Below are 12,640 nucleotides of genomic sequence, written 5' to 3' on the forward strand. Positions count from 1 at the left end.
GATCACCAGAGGCTGAAAGAAAAAAATCACACGTTCACCTGAGTCAAACCAGTCTTGAGCATCTGGGTGACCATTTAAAGGAGCTTTGATCTAAGGTAGTTTTGATGTGAGCGTGTAACTTGCTATTTGACTTCTAATTGCTTAAACCTGCTCTACCTTGAAATTTACTTAAAGCAATGTGAAGAACCAGGTTTGCAATAACCCCATAGCTGTTGAGAACAGAGTGCGTGGAAAACAGGCAGTTCTCATTTTGAACTACTTAATCTTTTTCTGGTGTAACTGTATTAGCCCCTGTTTGCAGCCTGTTTGTATTCTGACTCACTCTGGCAATAAGAAACCTTTTAAAAATAATAAATAGGTAATAAATTACGCACCAGCAATTATTTTAATACACAGTTAATGATGTGTCTAGAATCACCAGATTCTCCCGATCTTTCAGCTCCGTTTGTTCCATTAACAGTGTATTTTAGTGTATACCAAGTAATGCTTTCTCTGTGCAATGCCTAATGTGAATAGAAGGAAGCAAGAATGTCGCAAGATCCGTTTGGGGTTTTTTTTTTTTATAGGCAGGAGCCTGTGTGCAGAAGCCTTTTTACAGTTAGGCAGATGCTGTGAACTTTGTCAAACTTCCTTCACGTGTTCTACCTGTGTTCAGGTGAACATTCACGACTGCTCCCATTAAAGTACAAAGCAGTTCTCATCTACATATCTTTGCACTAGATCAATCCATTAAATATAAGTTAAAGAGAATGCTTCAAGGTAAAAGTAATGGAACCACCATGAATTTATCTTTGACTTCAGTCAAATATAAAAAAGAAGGCCTGGTTTAAAAAATGTAGTGAAGCAAAAGCTAGGTTTTCATGCTAAAACCACCCACCCCACACCCATGGATGTGTTGTTGCAATTAATAGAACATTTATTGAAAGTCCTTTAGGTCTTAATCTTGGGGTTTAGAAACAAGGCATTAGGCTGTGTAAAGTCATGGAACTTTTTAGTCAAAGTTCTAAAATCCTTACACTGAATTAGCATCAAAAAGAAAACTCCAAACAACTGAAAACCTGTCCTTTCCTCTACCTCCACTGGAAATATCTACTAACTACAAGAAATAATACCACCATTTTTTCTTGTAGGGAAAGCTGGGTGAGGATTTTTCCAGATATATTCTCGCTCTCCTGGCCAACAGCCAGCATGGGGAGCATGCTTAGTGCTACACAGGACCTCAAGGTTACAGCTGCCTTAAGTTATGGTAAATGTTTCTGTGTAACCTGTCCCAGTTTGAAGAGGACTGTTAGTGAGAGACATCTTCCCTACATGACCAGAGTTCAGAGGTAAATGCTCCATTGCATGTATGAGCATGGTCACCTACTTTCAATCTATGGCAATCTGAAGATGACCTATTACTTTCTTCTAAAAATTGATTACAGATTGTCATACATTGCCTCAGAATGGCTAAGTCTGTGAAACAAATTGTGCGAGTGTAAAGTAATGGAACTGCACTGATTTATACCTGCAGTGCTATCGCCTTAAAGCATTATTTATTTTTTTTTAGGTGGTTAAGCCTCTGGCTTATTCTTGAGACAGATTTACATACAATTACCACTAAAACATTAGATTATAAGGACTTGAGAAATCAGTTTTACACTAGAGCAGTGTGAAATTTCCATTACAATGGAGAAAATGTAAATATTTAATAGCTACTTTCATTACACAGATAGGTGTGGTTCTTATAGTGCTGTTTCCCCGTGGGGAGAGGAAAAAGCTGCATAAGTTTAACTACAGAACTATGAACGTGTGCAATGAAATCAGTTGAGAGAGTTTTAAATCCATTTTTCCTTTTATCTTTAAACAAAGCAATTAAATTAAACACTTGTACATTAATCTAAAGTTAAAGTTACAATTATGATCATGGAGTCTTTGAAATCAGTGGCAGAATTCCCGTTCTGTAATGATGAAAGCCAACAGTCAGGATAAAAAATAGAAACAGAAGACTTGGCAAAAATACCAGTTTTCCTCCTGGGACTCTCAGGAGAAGCAGTCTGAAAGAGCTATCGCTCTATAGCAATGCTGGATAAAAGGCACACTTATGCTTGAGATCATATGACAACTGATTTTCTCTTGGGAGTGTTGTCTTATAGAAAACTGTTGCCATCTTGTGTTTTTCAGGGTATTTTTTCTGTTTTCTTTTTTTGAGGGTTTTTTTCCTTCATGGATTTTTAAATTTTTAGGACTGTTGTACTTGTTGAGAAGATGATTGCCCTGGGGACATCTGTAGCTTGGGAGATTTCATATTCCTGATCTCTTTGGATGGCTCAGGTACCTTTTTAGGCCATTTCTGCCATTACATAAAGCGGGCGCTACCTTTGCATCCAAGACCCAGTACACTTGATCAGGGTTACAGAAAAGACTTAGAAGGTTAGAAGCAGTCTAACTGTTTCTGGCTTTCTAGAATACAATGATTGAATCTGCTCCTGGAGATAGCTCTTTGCACTGGCCAGAGAGGGACCCATGGCTGCCGGTTTAAACCAGTCATCTTTTAAACAGCTCAAGTTGGGGGAGATGAGCCCCCTTTCAACATTTTCTGGGTGTCTCCCTGTATTTTTGTGGGGAGTCCATTTAGATGAGAAGTAGACAGCTAGAGAGTGGGGAATGAAGGGGCTTGAGAGATGGCAATGATTTTTATACTAAGAATTCATGCAGATTTATGGGGAAGGGCCTTCACTTAAACTGTAGCCGGACTAAAGATAGAGAGGGAGATGTGGATAAAAGTGACATGGCATAGGATTTCCTGGCTTGCTGCCCTGGAGAAGAGCCCCAGTACCAGCCCTTTCTTGTGGTGTTTGGGTGAGTCAAACAAGACTAGTTTTCTACTGTGTTATTTTCTTGAAATTAACTTCTAGTCTGTGGTACCACCTTAAAGTCTGACCAGGTCAGGAACTTGGTGTGCTAATCCTAAACATGAAGCAAATGACTTTCCCTGTTTCAAAGACTTATTAGAAATTTTCAGCAAATTCTTTCTTTGTGTTCCAGCTCTCCAGTGAGTGTTTACTGGCAGGAATGTTTAAGGAAGCTGTGAGTGTTTAGTGCAAATGACGAATGCAGAACCATGACTATTCCCTTCAGAAGCAAACTTCTAGGAGTAATTCACCGGGGAGAAGAAGTGTAATATTCCAAGTGACCTGTATATGTAGCTTGAATTACAAATACCAGCTAGTCGCAACAAATTGTTCATATGATCTGTCTGGACAGGGCAGGGAATACCCATAAATGCCAGCCTGCTTGTGAGCAGAGCAGTATAAGAGGTAAAACCTAATCTAAATCTGTCTGTCTTTTATCACACTATTATGCATTCATCACAGATCAGAAAGGAAGAATGGCCAGGCTTCAAATGTCCATGGGCACTTGTTACCAGCTTTGTAGGATTAAAAGAGACAAAGAAACTGGGCAGTAATTCCTAAAGCCTTCAAGACCACAAGTTGCCTCCCATTTCCCTGCGTGGGGAGGAGAGTGAGATTTTGGGGGGGCATGGGGCAGAACTGAACCCAAGAATTCTGCTAACTGCAGGAGAGCAACCCTTGAGGAAAGGTTGGTGGTTCCTGAAGTCCATAATTAGCTAGGTGGAGTTTCAGGGTTGCAGCACATGCTGTATTTGATGTGCTGTCTAGGAGAGTGGGATTCCTACTGGTGTCAGATACAGATAGTGCTCTGCAAAAACCTGGTCCCCAAGCTTCCACCTGCTTGCTTGGGAATTTGTGCTCCTGAAGAAGTGTACCATCATGGTCTTTCAGGCAGTTGTTACAGATTAGATGCATTTATATACAAAATTTATGAATGTGTGCTTGCTTGCTTATTTCCTCTGTCCTTTTTGATCTTACTGCACACTCTCCATAGTATCTAGATTGCAAATCCAGTCTTTGGACGGAGTCTTGATCAGAATTTATGGTTTTGAACTCCTAGCCTGCCATGCCAAATGCCATTGCCCCGGTTTTCCAGCAGTCTCTTTGTTTTCAGGAAGAGTTGTGTTGTACCATAGCCAGAATAGAAGCTTGTATGAGCTATGTTTGGTGGAGTGGCTCTCTGAAGTACCCCATGTGTGATTAGGTATCTGTGTGCCACAGACAGAAGCTAATTCTTTTGCATATGTTATGGCTGACCACACAAAAGGATGTCAGACTGCAAGCCCAGAAGTTTTTATTGTAGAGCTTGCAAACCTATGAAACACACAGAAGGATTCATGCTGTTCAGAAAACTTGCATTTCTTCAGCTGCTTCAGGCTGGTTGCAAACACTTGTCTCCTAGATGAGTCTAGAAATAATCTATCAGCTTGCATAAGGATTTTGAGTTTAGACAATGCCTTCAAAAAATCTGCTGTTTCAAAAATATCTGGCTTTTCTTACTAGGGCAGCCAGTGATAATACTTGTCTATCTACGAACGGTGAAACATTGTGCATGGAAATGGTTTATGTTCTTCATCTGGAGGAATTACTTCTCTTCAGTTGGTCTTGTGACATGTGCTTTCAAACACCAATACAACATACCTCTGGAACAGCTGGTAGATGGTTAAGCAAGGACACTTCAAATAATGAATTTGGGGGGTTGGACTGATCTCCAGTCGCACATTCCAACCCCTACCATTCTGTGAAATCCGTAAGTTTAGGCATCTACCCCTCGTGGACAGTTATGTGATTTTTCTCTTGATCTCTTGCATGGTAGTCCAGTACAAACACGGGATCTTTGTACAATGAGGAGTAAATCCATGTGTGTATTCACATATGTGTGTGTATTATCCTTTTCCTTTTGTAGAACGCCAAACCAGAATGCAAGGAGTTTATTCAAGTATTGATGGGCCAGCTTCTCTGGAAAACCTTTGTAAAGCATATCTTGAAATAAATATTGGATACATTAGTGAAGTCAGATGCTCTCTAATCAAACTGTGAAATTGGAGGCATTGCTGCATTTTTTTTATCTCCCCACACATACACCCCTCCCCAGCCCCAGGACTAGGAAATTGAGTTTTAACTGTTTATTCAAGGGTTTAAAGTCATCTGTGAATTCAGAATCTCATGCTGCCCTACTATGTTAACCATCTTCCCTTTGGCTTGAGTTAATGAGATTTATGTATGGGCCACAAAAGCGTAATTTGTAGGGATTAAATTGATATGAAGGAGCAGCTATTAGCTGTCATTTGAGTTAGTTTCCTGTCTACCTTGTGTTTCTGCCTACCCAGTAGTTTCACACGTTGGACTAGCAGTGAGAATACTGCTGCCCTGCAATGCTGGCCCAATGCCATAATGCAAGATCTGCTCAGTTTCTGACAGCACTCCAGAAATTCAGATGTCATCATAGAGTGCCTAATGCAGTGACCATGAAGGGCTATGGCACCATCTGACGTGTTCAACATGACACAAAAAAAAAGGAGGAGTTTTGCATTTAAAGCTATCTGCACACTCATGAAAGAGGCACAGGGATCTGCATCTGCTCGCTGAAAAACCTTGGAGATCATATGCATGCTTGTGACTCATCCTGCTTGGTATTAGACGCTGTGTTTGTTTAAATTGCTCAACATACTGATCCCACCATGTACCGACTGCTTCCTCATGTTATCCGTCTGGATCTGTTGTCGTGCCTCTTCATGTGTGCTTATTGAACAGTGAAGCCAAGTGACATGGTAATTGCTAATTCCATCCTCTGGTTTGGCAGGTCACTCCTATAATCTAGCTGTGCAAAAAAATAAATAAAAGATGATAACTTCAGCCCATACCTTGCCAGCATGTTTAACATTGTGGGCAAGCAGTCGGTGCTAATAACTTGGAGAAATGGCATTTCACTTCCTTGCAGATCAACCATCTGAATATTCTTTTTATCTGCTATATTTAAAAAATATATAAATATATAAAATCCCACAGGCAATAATTATTAGTTTTGATGCTCAGCTGAATTCTCAGTCTTAGGGGCTAAGAGCTACAGCTGAGTGCTGAGCAGAGATCTGTTATCAAACTGCGTGGCAGGCAAGTGTCTAAAATTCAGGCCAAGCCAAAACAAATGATACCTCTGTTTCTAAAACGCTGTTCAAGTTTCGGTTCCTGGAATCCATTGCCAAGCTATGTGGCAAGGGTTTAAGTGAGCAGGCCAAAAACTATTCGTAGGTGCAGAAGGAACTGCAAGCCCACTGGAACTTGCACGCTTGCATTCAGCACTGACAAACTCCAGGTCATGTTGGCTCCAGTTGCTAAGGACCTGTTTCAATACTCAAGTAGGCCAGTGGGTGTTTTTCTTTCTCTCCACTTTGGACTAGAACCAAGCCTTGTGGAAAGCATTTTTTCCCCCCTTTGAGTTTATGCTAGAAGTGTTACAATAATCCATATGCAATAAGGAAATGCAATTGCCTGAGAAACTACCCATGAAACAGTCTGCAGTATTGAAATCTGGTAGTGTTAGCATGGAGAAGGCGGAAAGTATCACTGGACTACTTTTCCTTAGGCATTTGGTGTCCACTACAAGCTATAACGAGTTTAACCATTTAACCATTAAGGGCATTGCAGTTTCTTCTGTACTTGTGAGAATATGTTTAGCGTATCTTTATCAGACGTCACATCATCTGTGTTAACATTACTAAGCATAACAGGCAAGCGAGCCTTGTGTGCTGCAACCCTTGACTTATCCAAACTGCGCTCAGATTCTGCTGGGTCACTTGTAAGAGTGCTTTCTTCTTATTGTGTGCTTTGTCAGATGAACACACAAAGCAGGAGGTCAATCCTCACTGTATCAAAAAACAGGCATGCTTCAGTCTATTGCAAATGTTTAGGATCCAAGGCCAGCTAGAAGACAAGGCGAAGTCTTCCATAAGCCATGTATGTTTTGCCAAAATAATTTTTATCAAAGTCTTTTAGTTCTTCATTGAACTGTTCCAGATAGAATATACAGCATTCTTTTATTCTTTTTTCTTTTTTTTTTTTTCTCTCCATACAAAATGTCTCCTTTAGATAATTCAGTCCAAGAGTGAAATTGTTTTCATACTGAGAAGAACATTGCTTGATGTCTGGTCATTAGCATAGTTCAAAGCTGGAGCTGTTCTATAGATATTTAGCATTTGGAGCAGTGTGTGGAACCAGTTGGGGATGAGAACACAGTGTTCATCCAAACAAGAAATCTTTCAGTTAAGTAGAGGATACATTAATTGCTGGGAATTTCTTTTTCAAATCCCAAATGTTCTTTTTCTTATTAAAATTACAGAAATGTCTTCAACCACTTCAAATCTCAATATTAAAATGTTCTTATCAGTGAAATTTCTGACTCAAATGTCAATTAATTGTGTTTTGATGAGCAATTCTTGGTTGACTAAAAGGCATCTGTAGGCTGCCATGATTTGTTTTAAAGTTACTTGCTTGACAGAGCAAGCCGATTAATTTTTTTTCCTCACTAGGGTCATTCTTAATTTTCTTTGCTGCTGTTACATAACTGCAATACTGCTAATGCATTTATGTAACGAGTTGCATTTTGCAGTGGAACAGATATTTATGCAATGGGCAACTGTAACTATACCCAGTTTCTCTTCAGATTGGTTCTTTCAAACAGTAAAATCATGGCTTCACCTTGGTGAGCCTGAGGTGGATTGTGAGGCTGATGGTGAAGGTGATGGGATCAATGTTCAGGTTTATTATTAATTGATGGAAACAATTTGGGGGAAATTTGGCCTACATGTGGCTCTGGGAGCCAGGACTGTGGGTTGTTACAATGGCCTTCTCAGGAGATGCCCTGAAGCAGAAGGTCTCAGGGAAGCTACGTAATCCCCTGCTGCTTGCACAGGCTGGAGCCTCATTTTAGAGATGTACCTTTTGGGCTGTAGGTCTGTTGTTGCCTCTGTGCCCTGCTTGGGGATGTGGACTCGGCTACTGCACAAAGGGCGAAGCAGTTAGGGTAGAGTGAGCTTCCTGAAGGGCCCCTCAATGTCTCCCTGTGCATGTAGAAACACAGGTATGGTGTGCCTAAAGCAAGGGTGTAGGTGCGCTGAAGAGGCATCCTTTAGTTAGTTCTTTAGCTAGTATTCTTCATCAATACAGTATCTCACCTGGAACCACTGCTGAAGAGCAGCATCCTCCATGTGGAAACTGTATGACTGGGCATTGCAAAGGTGTTCTAGGTGTTACCAAAGTGTGGTGTTAAATGCAAATGCTTTTCTCTTGATACAACTATTACCTTTAAGCTAATGATGCCTGTAGATGTATTTGGATTATCTTCCAAAGAGGGATTAGCGATTTACCTAATCATAGAATCACTGGGGTTGGAAAAGAGCTTAAGATCATCAAGCCCAGCCATAAACCTAGCACTGACAGAACTATCACTAAATCGTGTCCCTAAGCACCACATCTGCATGTCTTTTAAATACCTTCAGGGACGGTGACTCAACCACTTCCCTAGGCAGCCTGTTCCAATGATTCTTCATAAGAAGTTTTATCAACCTAAACCTCCCCTGGAGGAACTTGAGGCCATTTCCTCTTGTCTTTTCACTTTTTACTTTGGAGAAGAGACCAACACCCACCTGGCTACAACCTCCTTTCAGGTAGCTGTAGAGAGTGATAAGGTCTCCCCTCAGAGTGTGTGAGTGCAATGTAGTCTGTGTGGTTACTTTTATTAATGCTTTAAGATGTGAGGAAGCTGGTCACAGTGAAGAAAGTGTCACAGACCTTCAGGAACAGTAATTTTTTTGATTTCTCGAGTTAATAATAGTTCACTCTTGGATTATTGAATTGTCATTTTTGTTCTCTCTTGTGACTGATCCTTCTCCTGCCTGTAGACTGCGTAGGGCATTGGTTAGGGGCAAAGGGAAACCTTGTAAAATGTGCTGACTACTGAACAGCACATGGTGAATTTTTTGCCCCAGAAGGTGCCAAGGTCTCTGGAGTCTGGGGCTCTTAGGAAGACTTCATTTCTTCTCGAAACCTCTTCAGCTTTTGAAAGCTCCCTCTTCTGCCAACAGCCTGCACCTCAGGCTGTCAGGCTTTCCTCTGGCACTTGTGTAATGACTGAATCAACTGCTGCAATCGGCAGTATCTAGGAAAGAAGCAGCTGAATTGGAAAAAGCTACATATCGTACAAAATCAGGCATAATTTACTTGTCTATAGGGATTCGTAGTGTTTGGTGGCTAATAGCTCAAGTATCTTCCACTCCATAAACATGTTGATACTGAGGTTAAGAGGGAAATTTATCCATGTGAGGAAAGTATATTTTGGAGCATTTCTCAGCTTTTGAAGTCTTTGGTCTCTGTTAGTAATTTGGTGTGTGTTCACCCCTTCATCACCGTAGCTTCTAATGAACAGGTTAGACAAACAACTGCCAGGAGTGGTTTAGGCATTGCTGATTCTGCTTAGATGACCTTTGGAGATCTGTTTCATCCCTGTGCTCTCTGATGCTGTGGCTTTCCAGGCTTACTCCTATGAGCTTCTAAAGACCTTTGAAGATTAACGGTGAGCAATGAAATTGCTACTTCCACGGAGCATTAAAGCAGCTGTGATACAATAGTATTGAAAATTGCCAGAAACTTAGTCTATATTGAATTTAGAGAAAGTAAATTGCTTCTTGTAAACTTTACTGCTGTGTAATTGTCTAACAATTTTTAAGAATGTCCCCTGAGAACACAGAGCATGTTTTCTTTTCTTTTTTTTCCTAATTTTCTACTTTTTCTGGGAGCTAAACTGAAACTTCTAGATAAATTACACAATGCTAGTTACATAAAGCAACAAACAGATCTGTTATTTATGAATTCTATGTAAATAGTAGAAGTCTTGTGGAAACTGTCATTGACTGCAAGAGGAACCACAGAAATAAAATGCAGAAATTCCTGATCGTATGCAGCTGTCTGGGTGAACTGATGGGCCAATGGATTGAAAGGCAATCAGACTACAGGGCAAAACAGAGGCAGAACTCTGTAGGTGGATGCCCAAAGATTTTGTGGTTTTACCCACCCCCCCCCCCCCCCCCCCCCCCCCCCAAGAAACTGCTATTATTGCTATGTTACGTGACTTCTCTGTTCTTATCTGTGGTGTGTGTCCCCCCCACTCCCTGTAGTTTAATCAGAGGTTTTCAGGTAAGGGCACATTACCACATCCGTGAAAAATGTTTTGCTGCCACGTGATTTGGTAGTCAGTCATTACCTTACTATCAGATAAAGCCTATCTGATTCAAGCGTTTTATTCACTGTTGAATAAACATTTCTGATAATTTTATTTTTTTAATGGGAATAACTGAAAGAGTAAAGCTCAGTTATTGCCCTTTGGAGGCACGCCAGTTTAAAAGGCGCCATCTTATTTCCTTCCAGTTCTCCAGCAGAATGCAGGTCGGATTCCTCCCCCTCTTTGTGAAATGTCAGGGCTGTTCCTGGCTGTTGCAGATCCACTTCTTTCTTTCTGAGCTTCGTGGTTGGTTGCTCCAGGTCTAGCAAATGTGGCAGATAAGTGCTACTGTGAATTTGGTTTAACGAGGGCAGGATTAGATCAGATTTCTAGCGCCTTCATACCAGGACTCTAGTCAAATTGGAGAAAGAAAGAGGAAGGGGGAATATCTAGCAGTGCTCTGTGAATAAACCAGAAGCTCTGTCCTTCTCCAGATGCACCAAACGCTGTCTAACACCAAAGCTGGTTTCCATCTCTTCCTCTGGTGAGTAGCACCACACTCCACAGTGAATGCTACTGGTTTCAAAGATGGTACTAGTGTACAGCCCAACAGAAAAGTGGCACCAGTGTCCTTAAATCCTATGAGACATGTCATCTATGCAGGTGAGCTTGCAGCCTGAGGGACACACAGTTGGAGGATCAGGTCAGCGTTTGCTCCATCCAAGAAGCAGAGACATTAGGTGTGCAGAAAAGAGGATTTCCAAGCTGCTGTTTAAAATGGCTCTATCTTTTCCTCTTCTCCTCCTCCTGAGGAGCGTGGTTAGGCATGAGGGAACATTTTTAAAAAGAATGGAATAAGGTAGCTCCAAGCAACAGTGCCAAATTTTACTTCTGATGGGGAAAGGGACCAATAGGAAAACAAGGCTTTTTTTTTTTTTTTTCTGTTGAAGAAAGTATTTGGGAATTTAATACTTTTTCTTTCCTCCTTTCTGAGATCTGAGATGTGTGTTAAAAGATTTCTCCTCCTGGTATGTTTGTGATTTTTTACAAAAGTTGTTATTTTAATTTTGAAACTGGCAAAAGAATTTCAAGGGAGAAAAAGAGAGTTCTCCACTTTTTTAAAAAAAAAAACTTTCCAGCACCATTTTTATTTGTTTGTTTTTCTGTAATAATTCCCTTTTTTTGAGTCTTCTCCTTTAACTGTACTTTAGCTTTATAATTCAGGAAAAGCTTTTAAGGGGGGAAAAATTGACTTTTTAAGGTCTGACAGAAAAACCTTCAGTGATCTTTGGCTGGAGTGGCAAATATAATTCTAACCAGTGTTTCCTTTTTTTTTTCATTGGAATTCTGTCTGAGTCAGCTTATTCTTTCAGCAGCATGGAATTAACAGGGGTGACCAGCTTTTCCTAATCGTGGCACAACTGTTCTTTTAATCTTCTTTTCCTAGGACAATGGGCTAGTAGAAATACGTAAAGGAAAGGAGTTCACAAATGTTTCAAACTCACAACTTCAGCAATAATTTTAAAAGCTCCAATGCTACTTGCACACAGATCCTTAATTATCTGCTGCAGTCACTACCTTCAAGGCTGCCTGATTATTTTCATTGAAACCCCTTAGCCACAACTGCCTGGGATTTTTTTTTAAGACCCCTGTCCAAAATCTTCCAGGCTTCCTTTCTGTACAAATCATATATAATACCTGGAGTCTAATGGCTCCCTTTCTCCCTTTTCCATTCCAACAGTCAAGCTGCAGTTCTTTTTCTCTGGCATTTTAGTGCTGGTATGATGCAATGAGGTGATCATTTCTTTAGCACAGTTAGAAGTTATGTGGGAACATGTATAACAAATCCATTAGACGGGACTGGAGACAGGACTGAAGTGTTGACAAAGGGAAGGGCTTCATGATAGTGTTTGTGTTAGCTCATTCTGCTGCTGGTAAAATTCAGTTTGCCACTTCCATAAACCGGGTCTGCATCCAGGTTAGCGATTGCGATCGGGTTGGCTGGCAGTAATGCCAAAGAGTATTGTCTTTAGAGAGATAGGCTGGGCCAGGCCGATTGTTAGATGGGATGGTTAAATTCAGGTTGGATAAACAATGAACCCTAAGGCAAGACAAGAGTGCTTGTGTTCTTTTCTTCCTTTTCCTTATTTTTCTTTTTATGTTTTCCATAAACTGTTAGCAGCATTTTTTTCAGCATGTTGAGTGTTCCCATTATGAAGAAGTGCCTGATCTCTGATTGAAACTACTCAGAAAAGAAGTGCCATTCGAAGGACTTCCCTTCAAAGGAGAAGCAGTGGCTTTGTGGATTTCCATGCAAAGGCTCTTCACATAGTTTATCATTCCAAAAAGTTGGAATACTATAAAATGCAAACTTCCTTGTCTTAAATATGTTAAATATTCACACTACACTGTTTTGAACTGTCTTGCATCCTTGCCTTTTGCTTACCTCGGTTTTCTTGCCTGCTGAAGGGGACAATGTTGTTTGCTGGCTTCTTGGAAGTCATTTGTGTTTGGTATGAGCACACCAAACATA

This window comes from Gallinula chloropus (assembly GCF_964237585.1).
Source record: "Gallinula chloropus genome assembly, chromosome: 2".
Taxonomy (NCBI): Eukaryota; Metazoa; Chordata; class Aves; order Gruiformes; family Rallidae; genus Gallinula; species Gallinula chloropus.